The sequence below is a fragment of the Capsicum annuum genome, chromosome 1 (assembly GCF_002878395.1).
Source record: "Capsicum annuum cultivar UCD-10X-F1 chromosome 1, UCD10Xv1.1, whole genome shotgun sequence".
NCBI lineage: Eukaryota > Viridiplantae > Streptophyta > Magnoliopsida > Solanales > Solanaceae > Capsicum > Capsicum annuum.
The window spans coordinates 69,290,340-69,312,561 of NC_061111.1; positions in this window are offsets into that span (position 1 = coordinate 69,290,340).

The window sequence follows — 22,222 nt, forward strand, 5'->3', positions numbered from 1 at the left end:
GTCATTGTTCTTATCAGATGTTTATTCATTTGAACCTTATGGCCATTCAGTACATGTTTTCACATTTTTATGTTATATTATACAGTATACAGGTACAGATATCAGTCATGGGTTAGCTTATGGTCCTTCGGGTTCATAAGCACCGTATAGCATTTCGGTTCAAAAAATTGGGGTGTTACAAACTTGGTTTAGTCGTACTGATGCATTTGCGCTATGGTACTTTCTCTTATGTTACACCATAGGTTCAGAGACACGAGCTCCAATCAGCAATAGATTCCAGTAACAGCAGTCAGAGTTCGAAGTAAGTCCTCATCTTTCGAGGACACGATGATTTCATTACTATTTCAGTTTTAAGTTTATTTCAGTAGTTGGAGTTAGTTGGGGACATGTCCCATCAACTCCTTGTTCAGATATTTTAGAGGCTTTACATACTATAGCATGTTAGATAGTTATTTCAGATTTGTTTTGGTATGGTTATACCGTTTTCAGACATTGTTCTTATCAGATGTTTATTCTATTAGACCTTATGGCCATTCAGTACATGTTTCTGCATTTTTATATTATATTATGTATTACACAGGTACAAATATCATTCATGGGTTAGCTTGTGGTCCTTCGTGGTCATAAGCACCGTGTAGCATTCCAGTTTAAAAAATTGAGGTGTTACAAAGTTGGTATCAAAGCCTAAGGTTTAATAGAGTCCTAGGAAGTCTGACAGTCGCATCTAGTAGAGTTTTGTACATGCGTGTGTTGTTCACCACACTTATGTGTAGGAGGCAATGAGATGTTTTAGGAACAGTTTTCCTTCTTTCAGTATTCATGTCATACTAGTGAGAAAAAGCTCTAATTAATCTCTCAATCTAATTCACTTCTTCCTTTCTTTTACAGAACATGTCTTCAGAAAGGACTAGTGAAAGAAGAACCAACAGTCAGTCAACACCTCAAACCATCTAAGTAGATTCCCTGGACGAGCATGTCTCTCATGCAGAATTCAGGACTGCATTCACTACTCTATCCAGTTTAGTTATAGCTCAGAACGAATGGCCAACCGTTGTTCCAACCGATCCAGAGGCCAATATTACTACATCTAGGATTTGAGATTTCACTCGCATGAATCCTCCTCTATTTACCGATTCTAAGTACGAAGAGGATTCATAGGAGTTCCTTAATCAGGTTCAAAATATCACAGACATTATGGGAGTGACTTCCAGTGAGAGTGTAGAGTTAGTCAGCTATCAGCTATAAGATGTATCCCATACGTGGTTTAAAAAGTGCAAGGTAGACAGGGGTATAGATACAGAGCCCATAGAGTGGGAAGAGTTCGTTGCAGCTTTCTTAGATAAGTTCTTTCCCATAGAGCAGAAGGAGGCTAAAGTGTTAGAGTTCATCAATCTCAAGAAGGGTACGATGAGCGTAAAAGAATACTCCTTTAATTTCACCAAGTTAGCCAGGTATGTTCCCCATATAGTGGCAGACAGTATGTCCAGAATGAATAAGTTTGTGTCTGAGGTATCAGGTAGAGTGGTTAAGGAGTGCTGGACAGCAATGTTGATTAGTGGTATGGACTTGTCTAGGTTGATGGTCTATGCTCAAAATATTAAGGAGCATAAGCTTAAAAAGAAAGAGAGAGAAAATAAGAGGGCTAGCACAGGTAGTTACAGTCCTTCTCAATTGAGGTTAGGGGGTAGCAAGAGCAAAGTTCTTACCCAACCTCTTTGTCAGAATTGTGGTAAGCATCATAAGCGTGTGCGTAAGGCAGGCAGTGATATATGCTTTGGGTGTGATAAGCCAGGCCACAAGATGCGAGACTTTATAGTTATATCACAGAGGGGTAAATAGCTATGTCAGCAAGGAACCAAGAGTGGTCAGCAACAAAATAGACTCCAGACCCGTCATGATCCAGAAAGTTTCCCTAACCTAGATTTGGGTATGTTACAAGTTTTTCATGTTTATGGTATGTATTGTTAGATCTCTTTCTCTCATTCAAGCTTATGTTTCAACATGATTTAGTTAGTAAAATCAGCAAGTCAGTTTAGAAATTGAGCAGTCAGACTTATATGGTTTGTTTTCTCATCCTTGCATCTATTCATGCTATCCAAAATCTCATAAAATGTAACTATTCCAAGGTAGAACCTCCTAGTAGTTGTAAGTTCAGTTCAGCTCATGTATCATGCATTAGTTTCAGACTCCCAAAGTTTAGTTAACCAAACCCAGCATTTTGTCCCAGTTTAGTAATCAGGCCCTAAAACTCAGTTCAGTCTTAGATTCGCTATGCCATAGTATGCAACTATCAGTTTCTTTCTTATTTGTTAGTACCTCAGTTTACCAAATCTTTTCAAATCATATTACATGCGTAGTACTTTATTTTCAAGTAATACAGTCTCCATGAATCCATGCTCAGTCACCTCATGGTACTCAGTTAATCCTTACGTCATATGTACAATATTCGATAGTCTCAGTTTAGTTATTTCGACCAAGTTCAGTTTAGTCTTTCATTCCCAGTTTTCAGTTATTAGCATAAGTTAGTCAGTCTAGTTAGAAAATCAGTTTAACAGATATGCAATTAAATTTGCTAAGGGTTGTTCTCCCATCTTTCCATCCATCCATACTAATGGACATCTCGAGGATGTAACCATCTAAAAGATAGAGCATACTAGTATATGCAAGCTCAGCTTAGTTTATGTATCATGTCTCAAACATGGATTCCAGACACTCAGCCACAATTCAGTCTTGCATACCCAATATTCAGTTCTAGTATTAGTCCTAGTTACAATATTAGTTATGATGTATGCTTCAGTCTAGTAATCACCTCAGTTCATGTGTCATGCCTCAGTTTCAGATCTCAGATAATCAATCATGATTTTATACCTAGGTGTCTTGTGCATTGCCTCAACTTTCTCAATATCTTAGCAAAGTCAGCCAGCATCCTTCAAGGGACATAGTGTCCCAAGGGGGAGATACACTATAGCCCCCAAACTTTCATGATTTAAACATGCCATTTTCTTTGATGAATCTATCTTGGAGGAAGTGTTACTTATGAGCCGACCCTCTAACTCCAAAACTCAACAGTAAGTCATGTGCTCAATGTCTTAGTTCATTTCACGATACCCTATCCATGTCATGCAATACAGACTTAGTTCAGTTTATGCATCATGTTCCAGACTCAATTATGTTCTCATATTCCCTCTCATACATATCGAGTGATTGATCTCAAACTTATTAGTATTTTCAGCTCAAGGTAACAGTCTTCTTTGAGCTTACTTGTTCTCATGATCAAGTTTCAATACCAAACTTGGTATTCAGTTCTATGCTCTATTTTTAGATCAAACTTGGTATCTTTACCATTGCATAATCAGTCGTATGTTCATGAGTCAGTTTAGTCGTGTACTCACGCATCAGATATGCGTAATCAACTTATCAGTACTTTCAGTCATGTATTCATATATCATGTCAGTCATATAATCATGCATCAGATATGCATGGATTTATCTTATCAATCTCTGCATCAAATATGCCTTCTCATTCTGAGAAACTTAGTTCATCAGAGAACTCAGTCCTTCATTCATAAATCAACTACCCATGCATCAGATATGCATGTTCAGTATGAATCATTTTATTTGTCACATCATTCATGAGATCATGTTTCAGTCATTCATGTTTATCTCATGTTTAGCTTATTGTTTCCTCTCTCAGTTAGTCTAATTCAAAGACGAATGTTCCCAAGGGGGAGATATTGTAATACCCCATATATTTCTATGCTAGAAAATAAACCATTGTTCCTACGCATGAAACCTCCTATCCTATGATTCATGTTTAAGTACATGAGTTAGGATGAGTATCCTAGTGATAATATAGCTTATGATATGTTAAGCATGTTCATAAGAGTCACTTAGAGTAAGCCAAGCTAAGAACTTTTGAATCCACCAAATTTTCATGTATTATTTCACATAGGTCATCTTTGAATGAGCATAACTTGGTTTATAGATAGTATTTTAGCTGAATTATACTCTCCAAATTGTAGATAATTGAATAATCTTTCCATCTATACCAAATTCGCCTAAAACGGATACCCAGTGAAGAAGTTATAGCGATTTAAAGTTTCAGCAGTGTGATTTAAGTCTGTGGCGCATCGCGCCATAAGACAAAATGACGTTTGTCAATTTCCAGTGTCTCTCCGTAATTTTACCATATTGTGGTTAGTTTCCACATCATAAAAAAATGGCAACGCGATGTCTTCGTGTCGCGCCAGGGGCCCAAATCGAGAAATTTTTATAGAAAATAAAAGATGCATCTAGAGGGGTATTTAGGTCATCTTCCCACCCCTATATAAGCTCCCAAACATAGAATTAAGCCATTATTTCATCAAAACATACACTTTTTCATCAAAATCCTCTCAATAATACATTAGGGTTTCAATTGGGGGATTCAAGTTCAAGCAAATTCTAACATCAAATTCTAAGAATCTCTCCGTCAATCTTCACTAAATCAAGAACTAAGGTATGCGTGTGTTCATTCATGGACTCCTTTCGTCCATGAAGTCCAAGAACCCTATTTTAAACTATATGCCATGTTTGTTGTATTTTGATTTGATTGTTGATCTTGTTTATGTGTTGAATGATGTCAAGATAGAATCTTTATGGATTTGTATGAAACTAGGATGGCATGTTAGTTGAAATATATGAACTTTGGGTGATATGGGTTGTTGAATTCATGAATAAATCTATGCCCAAAGTGGTGCATGTAAGTTGTTTGATAAAATTCCTAGGATGATAGAATTCATGTCCCATGATTCAATAATGTTTAAATAACAAGTCCACGTTCTATGCTCTATGATTTCACATGAATTTCACGTTATTGTTATGTGTTGTTGTTGTGATATGGAATGAGCATGATATTGAAGCTATGCAAGTATATTCATGTTGTATGCATTCCATTCCATGTATAAGAAGTTGAGCTTCATGTATAGTATGAAATCCCCTACTTATGATATTGTGAATTTTGGACTCTACTTTTATGATCAAGTCAGTCATGTGTGTCAGTTTCCTTCCATCGAGTCCTGGGGGTACTTGTACCCAAAAAATATAGTTGTGTGCCTAAAGCCATTTCATGATTTCATGATGCTCTCAGTCAAGTCATGTTCCATAGAACTCAGTCAGTCATGTGACTTAGGAAAGTTCAGTAACTCAGTTAATCTCAGCTAATCTCAGTAGTCTCAATACTTAGTGATATCGGAAATTTTAGAAATTCTAGTGTTCTCTGTAACTTCAATAATCTCCATAATTCTGTACTCTCAGAAATTTCAAGAACTCAATACTCAGTAAGATCAGTGCTCTCATAAACTCAGTTTAGCTTTGCTAAACAATCCCACTAACATCAGTTCAGTTTATTAGTTCAGTTCAGCAAATCAGTTCAGTGTCTTTCAGTTGGGAGTAGGATTCAACACCGAGCGAACCCAAGGATGGGGACTCACCTATCACAGTCAGAGGGTGTGATTCCTAGAAGCAATCCTTGTATTCTAAAACTACGTAGCCAGAGTAGGTTGAGATGTCCCTACCCATAGGGCTAATGCATCTCCTTTGAGTTTAACTGATAGCAGGGCAGACGGAATGAGCTCCATAATAGAATAGGGTTTACTCACATGTTATTTTTACCCGTGGTACGGTATTGACACCCTTCTAACTGGGGTTACAGGTTGGACCCCAACTAGTTCAGTTTCGGAGCATGTCAGTTAGATGATTACCTCACACAGTCTCAGTTTCAGTCTCAGTCTTAGTTTCAGTAATAGACTCAGATAGTTCTTCATAATATCATGACTTAGATTGTCAGATACAATCGCTCAGCATTAGTTACATCGGTTACGCCGATCATCACAGTTATATCAATTATATCAGTCATCATAGCTATGTTATCAGTATTCAGTTTCAGAACTGTTAAACATAGTCAATCAGACCAGTTCTTTATAATTCGAACTGTCCAAAATAGTTATTCATCTATTTAGTACCTCAGTATCAGTAAAGTTATGTCGTCAGTAATCAGACTCAGTAGTCAGTATCACCACGAGTTCAACTATAGTTGCTTATGCATGTATGTATTCTCACGTTCATATTAGTCAGCATTGTTCATGCATATAACCCTTTACATTTAGCCTACCTCACTTATATACTCAGTACATTCACTCGTACTGACGCATCTGTGCTATGGTGCTTTCTCTTATGCTACACCATAGGTTCAGAGGCACGAGCTCCAAATCAGTAATAGATTCCAGTAACAGCAGTCAGAGTTAGAAGTAAGTCCTCATCTTTCGAGGACACGATGATTTCATTACTATTTCAATTTTAAGTTTATTTCAGTAGTTGGAGTTAGTTGGGTACATGTCCCATTAATTCCTTGTTTAGACATTTTAGAGGCTTTCCAGACTATAGCATGTCAGATAGTTATTTCAGATTTGTTTTGGTATAGTTATACCATTTTCAGACATTGTTCTTATCAGATGTTTATTCAGTTGAACCTTATGGCCATTTAGTATATGTTTCCATATTTTTATGTTATATTATGCAGTATACAGGTACAGATATTAGTCATGGGTTAGCTTGTGGTCCTTCGGGGTCATAAGCACCGTGTAGCATTTCAGTTCAGAAAATTGGGGTGTTACAATAGCCTTGGTTAATAAATGGATAATGATTTGGTTTGTTGGAAAATGATTTTAATTAGGCTTAAATATTGAAGTGTAGCAAAGCCGAGGAAGGTGGAGGTCCCGGGGAGATCGAAACTTGAAACTCATATTTTTTTATGTGAGGTTTGGTCTTGGTGACCGTGTGCATGATGTCACACTATATATTAGGGGATGTACTAGTCATCCCAGGTTTTTTCCCTAGTCGTGTTGCTTCACACACTGGGGCCCTGCTAGTAGGGAGATCTGAACCCATATATCTCGCGGGTGGTTTAGGACAGCAAAGCTACACAACCCAATTAAAGGTTTTAAATGCATGCTAAGCACGGTTCCCCTTTCTCGGCATGGTTATGTATATATGTATGGTTGTATGCATTATGGATAATTGTACTTGGTTTTATAAATGACATTATTTTATCATATCTTGAGTTCATGCTAGCGATCACTCGCTAACCCGTCTTCGGATGGTTGTATACCCATGCTATGCAGGAACCGGACACTCTACTCCCCTTGCTTACCATTCGGATACTCAGTTCAGTCGTTGAATTGAAGTTCATAGATGTTATTTCATACTTTGGATTTTTTTTGGATTATGGTTTTGCCTATGGTTGGGGACATGTCCCAACCAGACTTTATTACTCTTTTGGTTAAAGGCTTTGTGGTACTGCTATGGGTTGAAATAGGCGGGATCGGTATGGGTGTCAGCCTTAGCATTGGCATTGTGTTGGGGCTTACATCCTTGGACGATAGTGTTTGTTGTTCTATCGTTTTATGCTATGTTATGAAACTTGGTTTGGTTATTAATTGACTGTTGATTTATGGCTATGGTTTGGTTATCTGATAGGTTCGGTATGGTTGGGCATGGTTGGATTGGTCTCAGTGATAGACCTATCCCAGAGTCTTGAAATGAACAATAACGCTATCTTGTAATATGTTCGAAATTCATCCAACTGAGGATAGGCGGCTAGAAGTTGGGTTAGGTAATGAGGGTGGTCTTCGGTTTTGGTCGAACTTGGGACGCGCATTACGACAAGGCCCCGGGTCGAGTCGTGTCAATTGCCCATATTGAGTAGGGTTCAAAACGGGTTTGAAAATAAGAGTTCAAAAATAAAAGGGTAAAACTGAAATTTTATTTTAGAAATACATTCTCCAAAGTTAGAGGAATAAATAATTGAAAAACCACATGAAAACAATTTTAATACAAGGTCCAAAATAATGAAAAACCATTTTAAATCTTTTTCAAAAAAATTCTCAAAATACCATGTTAAAACCAAGACTAAAGAGTGTGTTGATGACATAAGTCAACGCAAAGTAATGAAATTAAGGTCTTGGAACTTATTCAAGTTCAAATGGTGATGAAAAAACTAAAATCGCTCAAATCCAAAGCTCAAAGTTCAAAAATAGTGAAAAATCGTGTAATGGGGTTTATATACAGTTGACCACTTTAGAGGCTAAACAACCGCTAAATCGGTCACCGCTAAAGTGACGCTTTAGCACTTAAGCGGCTTCCTCTTTAGAAACCCATTGGCACTTAAGCAACTACTTATACTTTAGCGATCGATTGAATGCTTAAGCGGCTGCATTAGTTGATGCCTAGCACCAATAACTTAGCAATAAAACTAAATTTTCAATCGGACCCTCGGTTTTTATTTGAAATCTCGTGAATACATTCAATGTTTCAAACTCAATGTAGATGTTTTATTTTTTAAAATAAATAGTATTTTCAATAAATCCGCCCCCCCTCCCCCCAGGTCTCTCTAAGGAAATTTCACTAGATTTTCAAATTAAGGGTCCAAATGCTTACTAAAGGCTCTACACCCAAAGCATCCCCTCTACTAATCCTAATTCAACATTTCAGACCTAACATAATTGTCTAATTTGCATTCCAATGGCACTTAAGCAACTACTTCTACTTTAGCAATCGATTGGCTGCTTAAGTGGCTACATTAGTTGATGCCTAGCACCAACAACTTAGCAATAAAACTAAATTTTCAATCGGACCCTTGGTTTTTATTTGAAATCCCGTGAATACATTCAATGTTTCAAACTCAATGTAGATGTTGGATTTTTTTAAATAAATAGTATTTTCAATAAATCCCCCCCCCCCTCTCGGGTCTCTCTAAGGAAATTTCACTAGATTTTCAAATTAAGGGTCCAAATGCTAACTAAAGGCTCTACACCCAAAGCATCCCCTCTACTAATCTTAATTCGACGTTTCAGACCTAACATAATTGTCTAATTTGCATTCAGCACTCAGAATATCAAATGATGACTGAAGTCAGCTATATGTCTTTTAAAGCCTCTAAAAATCACTATCTCCCCTAATCGATTGCATCGAGAACTGTGCAAGTTATTTACAACTCCTAAAATCAAGATGTAGCAAATACAGAATAGTAAAAAAAGTAAAAACACACATAAAAAGAAAAAATTCTACAAATCAGGTTATTACATAGAATTATATATACAATCATGTGATATTTGAAGAGTACTTGATATCTTGATATCAGATAAGTTAACTAGTAGATTATAAATCTCATTTTTCATAAATTATATTAATAAATAAAATAAATATAAGTATTAACATTTTCATGTATCACTTAAAAAAACACTAAGAACTACCAAAATCATGACTCCCAACTATCATCCACAAAAAAATTGTACTTCTCAATACCTAATCAAACTCAAATAAAGTTGTCATCCAATTTTTTCTAAGTAATCTCATAAACACCAAATTAGTTCAGCATTTATACCACCTTAATGAATAATATTAATGGTTTTTCATATGTGAGTTTAATAATAAGATTTTATTTTTCATTCTAAGAATTGGTAGTTCTAGAATCACCAATGTATAAATATCATTCTTCTTCTTCAACTTGGGCGTAAAATACAAATTTAACTTTGTTGCTTAGTAGCGCAAAGTTCTAACACCCAACCTTCCGCATATTATCCATAAGATTCACTTGAAAAATGGCCACAACAAATATATCATCTGCTAGTCAAATTTACTTAGCGGAATATCATTTCTTGGAATCTTCTTCTTTTACACCGAGGGGTTTGATGCTTTAATTACCACAATAAATCCATTAAAAATATAAATATAAAACAACATCACATACCTTATAAGCATGACCAATTTGAAAAGAAATACTGATTGTACAAAATTTCCTCCAATAACCCAAGTACCCTATTTGCCAAACTCAAATGCCTTGCATCATTGATTATTCCAGCCATATTGCAATACTTTTTATTTAATTTCTATTAGAACTTTCAACAATATTTTTCCTAAGATTATAATTAAGAAATATCCTTAAAGTTGTTGTAAATCTTATCAAAAATACTTCGCACTCTCACATATGCAGCTAGAGGACTGAATACCAAGTTTGAACAGTGTTAAATTTGGATTTTCAACTCATGTATCTACTCTGCAGGATTAAAGATGGAAGGAAGATCAACACAACTCGATGATGACCACATTCCCACTGAGGCCTCTGAATTTTTCCCCAGATTGCCCTAGGTCCAATCCACAAAGAAGACTGGGTAGGTGTTTACGAGGAGCATAAAGAGGTCGAAGTGGGACCAGCTGCTATACAAGCTGTAGCTCACAAGATGGACTTCACTGCTAGGCATACTCCAACTATGGTGGAGATTGTAATTAAAAAATAGGACAAAATAATATGGGCTACAGTTAGATTTCTTTCCCCCAACCATGAAGGAAGACGTGAAGGTAGTTGCACTCAACCATGAGGAATTGCAAAACTAGTGTGAGCAATGGCAATCGACACTAATTATGTATGTACTGGGGGGTATCCCGACGTTCAAAGAAATGTTAACATTTGTGTATGGTGTACGGAATATGATGTCAACCCCATATATTTTCTACATGATGATGGATACTTTATCTTTTGATTTACAACTAAGGAGGATAAAGACATGATTATGCAGAATGAACCATACAACAGATCGATATGATATTAAAGAATTGGTCTCCTGACTTCCAACAAGACAATGAGCATGCATATGAGCGTGGTGTCAATCTGGGTAACCTTCCTAGTCTTACCTTGTATTTTTAAACTGTGAGAAATTGGGATGCACACCAAGTTATTTAGGTATGCACTAACAAATTAATGTCTTGACACGAAAGGGTGTCATATGCTCGAATACTAATAAAAATGAACATCACGTAAACCTTTGACAAATGTATTACTTATCAAGAAATAGGATAGAAGTATCATGGAGTAAGATATTGATTATGAATGACTTCCCTAATTATGTTAATAGTATTATGATTTTGGGCATCTGCCTAGTGAGTGCAAGCGCAATATCAACAAGGATAAGAAAGCACCCTTGAATAAGAAAAGTAATAATAAGAAAAAGGTTAAACAAAAAAAGAAGCTAAAACAATCCAGATCCATTTGAGGCGGCACACCATTTCACTGTGCAAAATATTGATAAAGAATATTACTTTACTATATATATATATATATATATATATATATATATATAAGAGAATGTGAGATTTTAGTAGTCCTCGCATCAAATTTTTTTATCATTTTATCTTTAATTAAATTTTAATTACTCTATAAATTTTCATTTATTCTGATAAATTTGAACAATTATATGAGCTTATTAAATGCTATAAAAAGTGATGAGTCATAGAAAAATGATAGTGACACCATAAATTATTTATACAATCAAATTCAAAATTGATGCCAGATTTTTATTGTCTTTCTATTTTGTAGAAATGTTTATTAATCTTACTTTAGATTTTCATTTTTCCTAATAAATTTATCATGGACAAGTGATTAATATCTTGACATTCCCTTTCTAACTTAGTACATGCTTAATTATTAAATAAAAAATTAATTTTTATGTGTAGCTAAAAATGCTTTAAAATTTAATTTTTTTAAAAAGTACAATTTACCTCCCAAATACGATAATAATGAGAAATGGGAGTAATTATTGTTCACATTTTTAATGATAAATTTTTTTTAATAAAAAAAATGAGATTACCAACATTTTATAAAACTTAGGACAAAATAAGTAATTTAACATGAAATATTAAATCTTCATACACGTTTAAGAAATATTAACATAAATTTCTTAACATGTATTTTTAGGAAAAAGAAACTACTAAAGTTAAAAAAAAAATAGTACCTTTTCAATTTTTTTTGTAGGGTTTAATATAAAGGAAAATAATTAAGCTAAATAAGGTGAAGGGTATTTTTGTAAACAACTATCGATTCTTAAAAAGAATGCAATACATATTATTCTTAGTATCACAAACCGAACAACCACTAAAAAATAATACAGGATAACTAATCCTAGGACAACTAATCACAGTATAACTAATTCCAGCATAACTAATCTCAATATAACTTGTTTTCCAACCAAACAAACCCTAAAGTTAATAGAAGGCCTAGCCCCCAAGGTCATTAACCCTCCATAATACTTTGCTCTTGAAATGTTAGAGGGCTTAACATGCTTTTTAAGAAAAAAGAGCTTAAAACCTTTTTTCAACAGAATAAAGTAGATATGAGGTGTTCTTGAAGATTCAAATGGCCTTTAGCATGGATAGAGCTTTTGCTCCAATTATTCTTCTGCTCAAAATGAAAGGATATGGATAATGTGAAAAAGTAGTGAAGTTGCAGTTACTATGTTAATGGAAACTACCCAATTAATACATTGCAAAATTGGGGCTCCTTACAGTAGCTTTTCCCGCAAAGTGACTTTTATTTATGGGTTGAAATGGTTGCTGAAAGAAAATCACTTTGAGATCAACTTAGGAGCTTAAGCAGAGGAATGATTGACCCTTGTCTACTTAGGGACTTCAACACATTGTTAGTAGTTGATAGTAGGATACATGGTGTACTTTCCACATAAGTGAAACTACATACTTTCAGGAATGCATTAATAATACTGGGTTGAGACATGTTACCGGAAGGGGATGTAAGTATTCATGGTGTAACAAAAGGGGCTCAAAAGATCGGATATATATATATATATATATATATATATATATGTATATGAATTGATTGGATTTTGGGAAATATAGAATGGTTTCACCACTATGGGCAGTTCGAATCTAATTTTATGAATCCCGGGTGTGCTGAACACTCCCCCATATTATTTAATAACTACCACTACAACAATAAAAAAGACCTTTCATACTTTTGAATATCCTACACTTTCTGGATGTTTTTTAACAAACAATGGAGAGAACCTGGAGCCAACACATCTCCGGGAATATGATGTGTGTGGTGTGGACAGAATTAAAGAAGCTGGAAACAAAAGCTAGTGGAATGAGCAAGGACTACTCATTAGAAAAAACGCCAAAACAATTAAGGATAAAGATGAGAGAGGTACAAGATGAGCTTAATGAGGATTTCTCCAATGACGAATTGATAGCTGCGGAAAAGGAGTTGTTGGCACAAATTCAAAGGTGGGACAACATACAAAAGCAAATTTTGTGTTACAAATCTAGAGAAACCTGGATAGCTGCTGGAGACACCAACTCTAAATTTTTTTATGCTCACCTTAGAGCCAGCAATCAAAGAATACAACAACAACAAACCCAGTGTATTCCCACATAGTGAGGTTTGGGGAGGGTAAGATGTACGCAGTCCATACCTCTACCTCTAAAGAAGTAGAAATGATGTTTCCGATATACCCCCGACTCGAGACACAGAATACTACACAAATACATAGTAAAGCATGGAACAAGATGGCATAACATAGATACGACACCCACAAGTAATAGAAAACAGAGAAAAGTAAACAGATTCGTAACAAAGCATGAAACAAGGTATCATAACAAGAATGAGACCCCCCACCAAGTAATTCCCTACACTAGCGACCCAAACCGACCCTAGCCTTCTGGCCTAATTCGCGTCCTCCAGATCATCCTATCTAGGGTTATGTCCTCAGTGAGCTGTAACTGCTCCATGTCCCGCCTAATCACCTCTCCCCAGTACTTCTTCAGCCTACCTCTACCCCGCCTAAAACCATCCAAAGCTAGCCTCTCACACCTACGAACCAAGGCATCCATGCCCCTCCTCATCAAGTGTCCGAACCATCTCAATCGGACTTCCCGCATCTTATTCTCCACTGGAGTCACACCAACCTTCTCCCTGATAGTCTCATTCCGAACTTTATCCCCCTAGTCAGCCCACACATCCAACGCAACATCCATATTTCCGCCACCTTCATTTTTTGAATGTAGGAGTTCTTAACTGACCAACACTCCACTACATACAACATGGCCGGACGGACTGTCACCCTGTAGAATTTGCCTTTAAGCTTGGGAGGCACTTTCTTATCACACAACACCCCTGAAGCGAGCTTTCACTTCATCCATCCCGCCCCAATACGATGCGAGACATCCTCTTCAATCTCACCGTTACCCTAAATCACAGACCTGAGATACTTGAAACTATCCCTCTTACATACCACCTATGATTCTAACTTCACTACCACCTTATTCTCCAGCCTCACGTTATTAAACTTGCATTCCAAATACTCTGTCTTGCTCCTACTCAACCTGAACCCTTTAGACTCAAGAGTTTGTCTCCACACCTTAAATTTATCATTCACCCCCCCCTTCCCCCCCCCCCCCCCGCATCTCATCAATCAAAACTAGACCATCTGCAAAAAGCATACACCAAGACACCTCTCCTTGAATATGCCGCGTTAACACGTCCATCACCAAAGCAAACAAAAAGGGACTAAGAGTAGATCCCTGATGCAATCCTGTCAAGACAGTGAAATGCTCTGAGTCTCCTCCCGCCGTCCTCACCTGAGTTTTAGCTCCATCATATATGTCCTTAATTGCTCTGATATATGCCATCGGGACTTCACTCACCTCCAAGCATCTCCAAAGCACCTCCCTGGGGACTTTGTCATATGCCTTCTCCAAGTCGATAAACACCATATGTAGGTCCTTCTTTCTTTCCCTATACTGTTCCACCAGCCTCTGTACCAAGTGAATTGCCTCCGTCGTCGAGCGGCCAGGCATAAATCCAAACTGGTTCTCCGAAATAGACACTATCAGTCTCAGCCTCACCTCGACCACTCTCTCCCAAATCTTCATAAAGTGACTCAATAACTTAATACCCCTATAGTTATTGCAACTCTGAATGTCACCCTTGTTCTTATAAAGAGGGATCATAGTACTCCACCTCCAAGCCTCGAGCATTTTTGCCGTCTTGAAGATTTCGTTAAACAATCCAGTCAAGAACCTTAAACCAGCCTCGCCAGAAAACTTCCAAAAATTCACCGGTATCTCATCAGGCCCCGTCGCCCTACCCCTTCGTATCCTGCGACAGCCTCTCTAACCTCTTCTACCTTAAAACATCTACAATAACTAAAATTCCAACACTCCTCTGAGTTCTCCAGCTCCCCTAACACAATAGCTCTATCCCTTTCATCATTCAAAAGCCTATTAAAATATGACTTCCATCTATTCTTAATGTGTCCGTCCTCCACCAACACTTTGTCGTCCTACCCCTTAATGCACTTCACCTGGTCGAGGTCGCGACCCTTCCTCTCCCTAGCCTTATCGAGTCAAAATAACTTTTTTCCCTTTCTTTCTCCTGTAACTCCGCATACAAGCTCTCAAAAGCTGTCGTCTTAGCCGCCGTAACTGCTAACTTAGCCTCCTTCCTAGCTAACTTGTACTCTTTTCTATTTGCCCGCTTCTCTTCTTCGTCCTTACTCTCAACCAACTTAGCATACGCCCCTTTCTTGAGAATAGAATATCAAAAGAATAGAATATCAAAAATTTATATTGAGTCAAATGTGAAATTGACTGATCCAATACTAGTGCAATAAGAGTTTTTGCAATTTGTTTTTATAAACTCCAAGGTGAAGTTGCAATTGAAATCCCATGCCTAAACATTAAATTTTTAAGGGATGGCCCATGCTTGTCCTTAGCACAACAAAAGAAATTGCTTGGTTCTGTCGCTAAAGAGGATATACTTGGAGTACTTAAAGAATTGTCAGATGATAAAGCCCCAGGAATAGATGGTTATCCTGTAAAGTCTTTAGGATATTTGGGCATATTGTGAGAGATAAGGTTTCCAATGTAGTTTTTCAATTTTTCAAAAATGATAAATTTTTAAAAATAGTTAATTACACCAATATTACACTAGTGCCAAAAGTCATTAACCCCGTAAACACTAAAGACTTCTAAACCATTACTTGTTGTTCTATTGTATACAAACTTATAGCAAGATATTGGCCAACAACAACAACAACAAGCCCAGTGTATTCCCACAAAATGAGGTCTGGGGAGGGTAAGATGTATGCAGTCCATACCACTACATCCGAAGAAGTAGAGATGTTGTTTTCGATAGACCCCTAGCTCAAGATGGAGAATAATACACCAAGATCGTAAAAAAATATGTAACAGGAAAAGATGGCATACAGAAACAAGACATAATAGAGATAATTATCAGAGAAGTACGAAAAAGAAAAGTACAAGCAATTCAAAATAAGAAATAAGCAGTAGGACACCACCTAGTAGAAACCTACATTCACAAACCAGAGGCTCCTCCTCAAGGACACAGTCCTAGTAACAAACACTCACCCACCCCACCCAAACTCACCTAGCTAAAGGCCCCTACTCAAGGACACAAGCCTAGGATTACTGCCCGACTACCCAATCGATCTCCTAACACCTTGCCACAATCCACACACTCACTCTAATTTGTGACCTCCACTCCTTCTTGTCTAGGGTCATGTCCTCAGTAAGCTGTAGCTGCTCCATGTCATATCGAATCACCTCCCTCCAGTACTTCTTCGGCCTACCTCTACTCCTTCTAAAGCCATCCAAAGCTAGCATCTCACACCTCTGAATCAGGGCATCCGTGCCCCTCCTCATCACATACCCAAACTATCTCAACCTTTCTTCTCGCATCTTATCCTCCACCGAAGCCACTCCCACCTTCTCTCAAATCATGTCATTCCTAACTCTATCCTCTTTAGTAAGTCAACACATCCAATGCAACATTCGAATTTCCTTTACCTTCAATCTTTGGATATGAAAGTACTCGACTGGACAACACTCCGCTTCATACAGCATGGTCGGACGAACTGTCACTCTGTAGAATTTTCCTTTAAGCTTAAGGGGAACCTTCTTATCACATAACACTCCGGAGGCGAGCTTCCACTTTATCCACCCTGCCTCAATACGTTTAGAGACATCCTCATCAATCTTATCATTCCCCTGAATCATAGACTCAAGATACTTGAAACTGTCCCTTACAAACATCATGTGAATCTAACCTCACCACCACTTCGTCCTCCTGACTCACGTCACTAAACTTGCATTCTAAATACTCTGTCTTGGATCTACTCAACCTGAACCCCTTAGACTCTAGGATTTGCCTCCAAACCTCCAGTTTCTCATTCACACACCCTCGTGTCTCATCAATCAGCACTACATCATCCGCAAATAACATACACCAAGGCACCTCACCTTGAATACTTCGCATCAACATGTCCATTACCAACGCAAAAAGAAAAGGGCTAAGAGTCGATCCTTGATGCAATCCTGTCTCAACCAAAAAATGCCCTGAGTCATCTTCTGTCGTCCTCACCCGAGTCTTCCCTCCATCGTACATGTCCTTAATAGCTCTGATGTACGCCACCGGAACACCTCTCACCTCTAATCATCTCTAAAGAACCTCCTTAGGGACTTTGTCATATGCCTTCTCCAAGTCGATGAACACCATATGCAAATCCTTCTTTCTTTCCCTATACTACTCTACCAATTTTCTCACCAGGTGGATTGCCTCTGTCGTCGAGTGACCCGACATAAAATAAAACTGATTCTCCAAAATGGATACGACCCTCCTCAATCTCTGCTCGACCACTCTCTCTCAAATCTTCATAGTGTGACTCAATAGCTTAATACCCCTATAGTTGCTGCAACTCAAAACATCACCTTTGTTTTTGTATAATAGGATCATCGTACTCCATATACAATCCTCAGGTATTCTCGCAGTCTTAAAAATAATGTTAAACAAATCAGTCAACCACCTTAAACCTGTACCACCAGCATATTTCCAAAAATCCACTGAAATTTTGTCCGACCCTATCGCCCTACCCCTCTGCATCCTATGAATAACCTCTTTTACCTCCTCAATGTTAAAATATCTATAGTAACTGAAGTCACAGCTCTCCTCAGAGCGCTTCATCTCTCCTAACATAATGCCTCTGTCCCCTAACTTCTTGATATGAACATCCTCCACCAAAACTTTTCCGTTCTCCTCCTTAATGCACTTCACTTGATTTAGGTCCTGACCCCTCCTCTCCCTAGCCTTAGTAAGCCTATATAACCTTTTTTCTGCGTCTTTCTCCTGTAGCCCCGCATACAAGCTCTCAAATACTGTTGTCTTAGTAGTCGTAGCTACTAACTTAGCCTCTTTCTTTGTCACTTTGTAATCCTCCCTATTTACATGCTACTCCTCTTCATCTTTACTCTCAATCATCTTAACATATGCCCCCTTCTTAGTGTCTACTTTCTTCTAAACTTCTTCATTCCACCACCATTCTCCCTTGTGTCGACCTACCCAACCCTTCAAAATACCAACACTTCTCTAGCTGTCTCCTTGATGCAGCTGACAGCCTTATCCTACATACCATCCACATTCCCCTTACACTCCCATGCCTCCATTCCTACCACCTTTTCTTCTATATCCACCACAGTGACTGGCGTTAAGCCACCTCACTTAATTCTAGGTTGACCCTCTTCGACCCTCTTCTTCCTGCTCTTCTTGATAAATAAGTCCATCACCAGAAGCCTGTGCTGAGTCGAAATATGCTCACTCAGAATGACTTTACAGTCCTTACATAAAACCCTATCCCCCTTTCTAAGCAGTAGAAAGTCAATCTGAGTCTTGGCTAAAGCTCTTCGGAAGATAATCAGGTGATCCTCCTTCTTCGGAAAGCTCAAATTCACAACCACCAGCCCAAAGGCCCTCACAAAATCCGACAGGGCAACCTCTTCACCATTTCTATCGCCAAAGCCAAAACCTTCATGCACATCATCATAACCTCCCAGAATAGCCCCAATGTGCCCATTGAAGTCCCCCACTATGACATAGCAAGATACTGACCAAAAAACTAAAAATAATTATGGATTTTATTGTTGGTCCTTCACAATCGATATTTATTAAGGGTAGAAATATATTGGACAATATTGTCGTAACTGCTATGATCTGCTGAAAGGTTATGCTAAGAAAGGAATATCGCCGAGGTTCCTTATAAAAATTGATATTATGAAATGTATTTCTTCATAGAGTGGTCATTTCTTCGGATGATATTATTCGAGTATGGGTTACCTCAAAATTTGGTGGACTTAATTATGGTATGTGTAATCTCTGTAAGTTACTTGATCAATGATGGACTAACCCCTACCTTCGAAACTAAGAAAGGACTTAGACAAGGAGATCTAATGTCCCCATATCTATTTGTATTTTCAATGGGATACGTAAATAGTCACTTAAACAACTAAGGAAGCAGTTCGGTTTCAATTATCATCCCAAGTGTCAGAGAATGGATTAGGTTCATATTTGTTTTACCGATGACTTAATTATGTATTTATGGGCTGAAAAAATCTCTATACATTATATGCTTAACAAATTTGAACATTTCTCCAGAGTCTCAAGACTCAATCAAACATGGATACGAGTTACTTATATATAGCTGGTGTCCCCATGTACTTGAGAGATGAGATCCCTTCATAAGTGAGCTTTACTTTAGGGAGTATTCCTTTCAAACATTTGGGTGTGCCCTTCTCCTCAAAAAATCTCATTATAATTCAATACATGCCACCGGTGAACAAAATCACCATGAGAGTTAAGTGTTGCTTGTCTAAATTTTTATCCTATAGAGAGAGGCTACAATTGATCAAGAGCAACCTATTTGAGATGCAAACATATTGAGACCAAGTCTTCTTACTGCCTAAAAAGATACTCATATTGGTTACTAATATCTGTAGGAATTTTCTATGGACAGATTCAACTAAGTACAAGAAGGCCACATGTGGCTTGGGATAAGTTGTGCCAAATTGATAGGAGGCTAAATATTCTATACTTCTTCATTGGAATAAAGAAGTTATCCTCAAGTTATTTTTAATGGATGGTAACAAAAATTAAGGAGAATTTATTGGTGTGATAGAGTCACTCCTTCCACACCAAGAGAAGAGTATGGACTATAAGACAATCTCCAAAATAGGCCAAATGGCTTGTTAGGAAAAATTTTTATGCAAGAAAGCTGTTGGACAATAACTTGGACTCTAAAATACCCTTAAAAAGTATAAAGTCATAGAAAAGTATAGTATAAAGATGATGTATAAAGACATGCTTCCACAATAACAAAATGTTCCTCCGAAGAAAATTGTGATAGTGAAAAGGCTTATGAGCCGACGTTATTTTATATTCTGGCTAGAACTACAAAACAAACTCTTTACAGTGGATCAACTAAGTCGATGAGGCCTTTAATTTCTGATGGAGTGTGTTTTTGTGTGATACAAACTTACTAGAGACTTATGCACACTTATATTTTGGTTGCTTTTATTCGCCCTATATTTGGCCGAGTTTGATTATATGATTGGGAGGCAATAGGTAGACCCAGGATTAAGCAATTAAAGTTCGATAGGTGTGTTCCCAAGTGACATATCAAAGAGCAATAAGTAATATCCTTGGGTTTCTCTATGCAACAACAAAATACCATATCTAGCAGAAAAGGAACCAAAGAAGATTTAAAAGTGTTGCAGAAATTGTAAAGATAGATCGGGGGAGATCATCCTTCAAGTGTTTATCAAAAGAAAAAGGTTAAATTCCTAGTGCATCATCCTAGAGAAAAGAAATAATTTTCCATGATCAAGAGTCAAGTCGTTGTAACATGTAGAATCTAGGTGTATATCCTTCCTAGAAGGTGCTATATCTACACCAATGCCAGCCACTACTAAAAAAAGGTGAAAAACCGACCACAAAAATTGACCACAAGTGGTTGGTTTTTTCTATTTTTTGACCACAAAACCGATCAAAACTTTTGGTCGAAAAATCAGCGGTAGCTTTTTAAAAATGGTCGGGTTTTTTTTTAAATATATATATTCATTTTTAAAATTTGTTATTATTTTATTTAAATAAAAAAATAATTTTAGGGAAAAATAAACCGACGGTCGGTTTGTTATAAAATTAATTTTATTAATTTAACTAAAAACTGACCACACATGGTCGATTTTTGTGTGGTCAGTTTTTTATAAGATTAATTTTATGAATTTAATAAAAACCGACCAAAAGTGGTCGGTTTTTTACAAAAAAAAAAAAACATAGAAAAATCGACCACTTGTAGTCGGTTTTATAAAAATAAAAAATAACATAGAAAAACTGACCACTTGTGGTCGGTTTTTGCAAAAAAAAATTATAGGAAAACCGACCACTTGTGGCCGATTTTTCTGGGAATTTAAAAAAAATTAAAAACCCAAATTCTGCATGCAACCACAACAACAATATACAGCAGTAACCAAAATGAAAATACAACAACAAAAATTTACAAATGAAAATTTTCAAAAGTGTACAACACATACAAAATATCCAACAAAAGTGACTACGAAAATACTACAATAATAGTTTCAACAATTCACCTTCTAAATAAAAATTCACTTTTAAAGTCACCAATACTTAAGCTTTTTCAACTAACAAAGGCACCAACGAAACTAATTCAGTATTAAAGTCACCGGTACTTAAGCATTTTCAACAAATAAAGTCACCAAAAAATCACCTTCTAAACAAAAGTTCACTATTAAAGTCACTGGCACTTAAACATTTTCAACAAATAAAGTAACCAACAACATCACCTTCTAAACAAAAGTTCACTTTTAAAGTCACCAAAACTTAAGCATTTTCAACTAATAAAGTCACCAACCACATCACCTCTTAAACACTAATTCAATATTAAAGTCACCAAAACTTAAGCATTTTCAACTAATAAAGTCACCAACAACATCACCTTCTAAACACAACTTCACTATTAAAGTCACCAAAACTTAAGCTTTTTCAACTAACAAAGGCACCAAGGAAAATGATTGACTATTAAAGTCACCGGCACTTAAGCATTTTCAACAAATAAAGACACCAACAACATCACCTTCTATAAACTAATTCACTATTAACCTTCTAAACACTAATCAACAATTAAAGTCACCAGCACTTAAGCATTTTCAACAAATATAGTAACCAACAACATCACCTTCTAAACAAAAGTTCACTTTTAAAGTCACCAGCACTTAAATATTTTCAACAAATAAAGTGACCAACCACATCACCTTCTAAACAAAAGTTTACTATTAAAGTCACCGGCACTTAAGCATTTTCAACAAATAAAGTCACCAACAACATCACCGCGTAAACACTAGTTCACTATTAAAGTCACCAAAACTTAATCTTTTTCAACTAACAAAGGCACCAACGAAACTAATTCACTATTAAAGTTACCAAAACTTAAGCATTTTCAACAAGTAAAGTCACCAACAACATCACCTTCTAA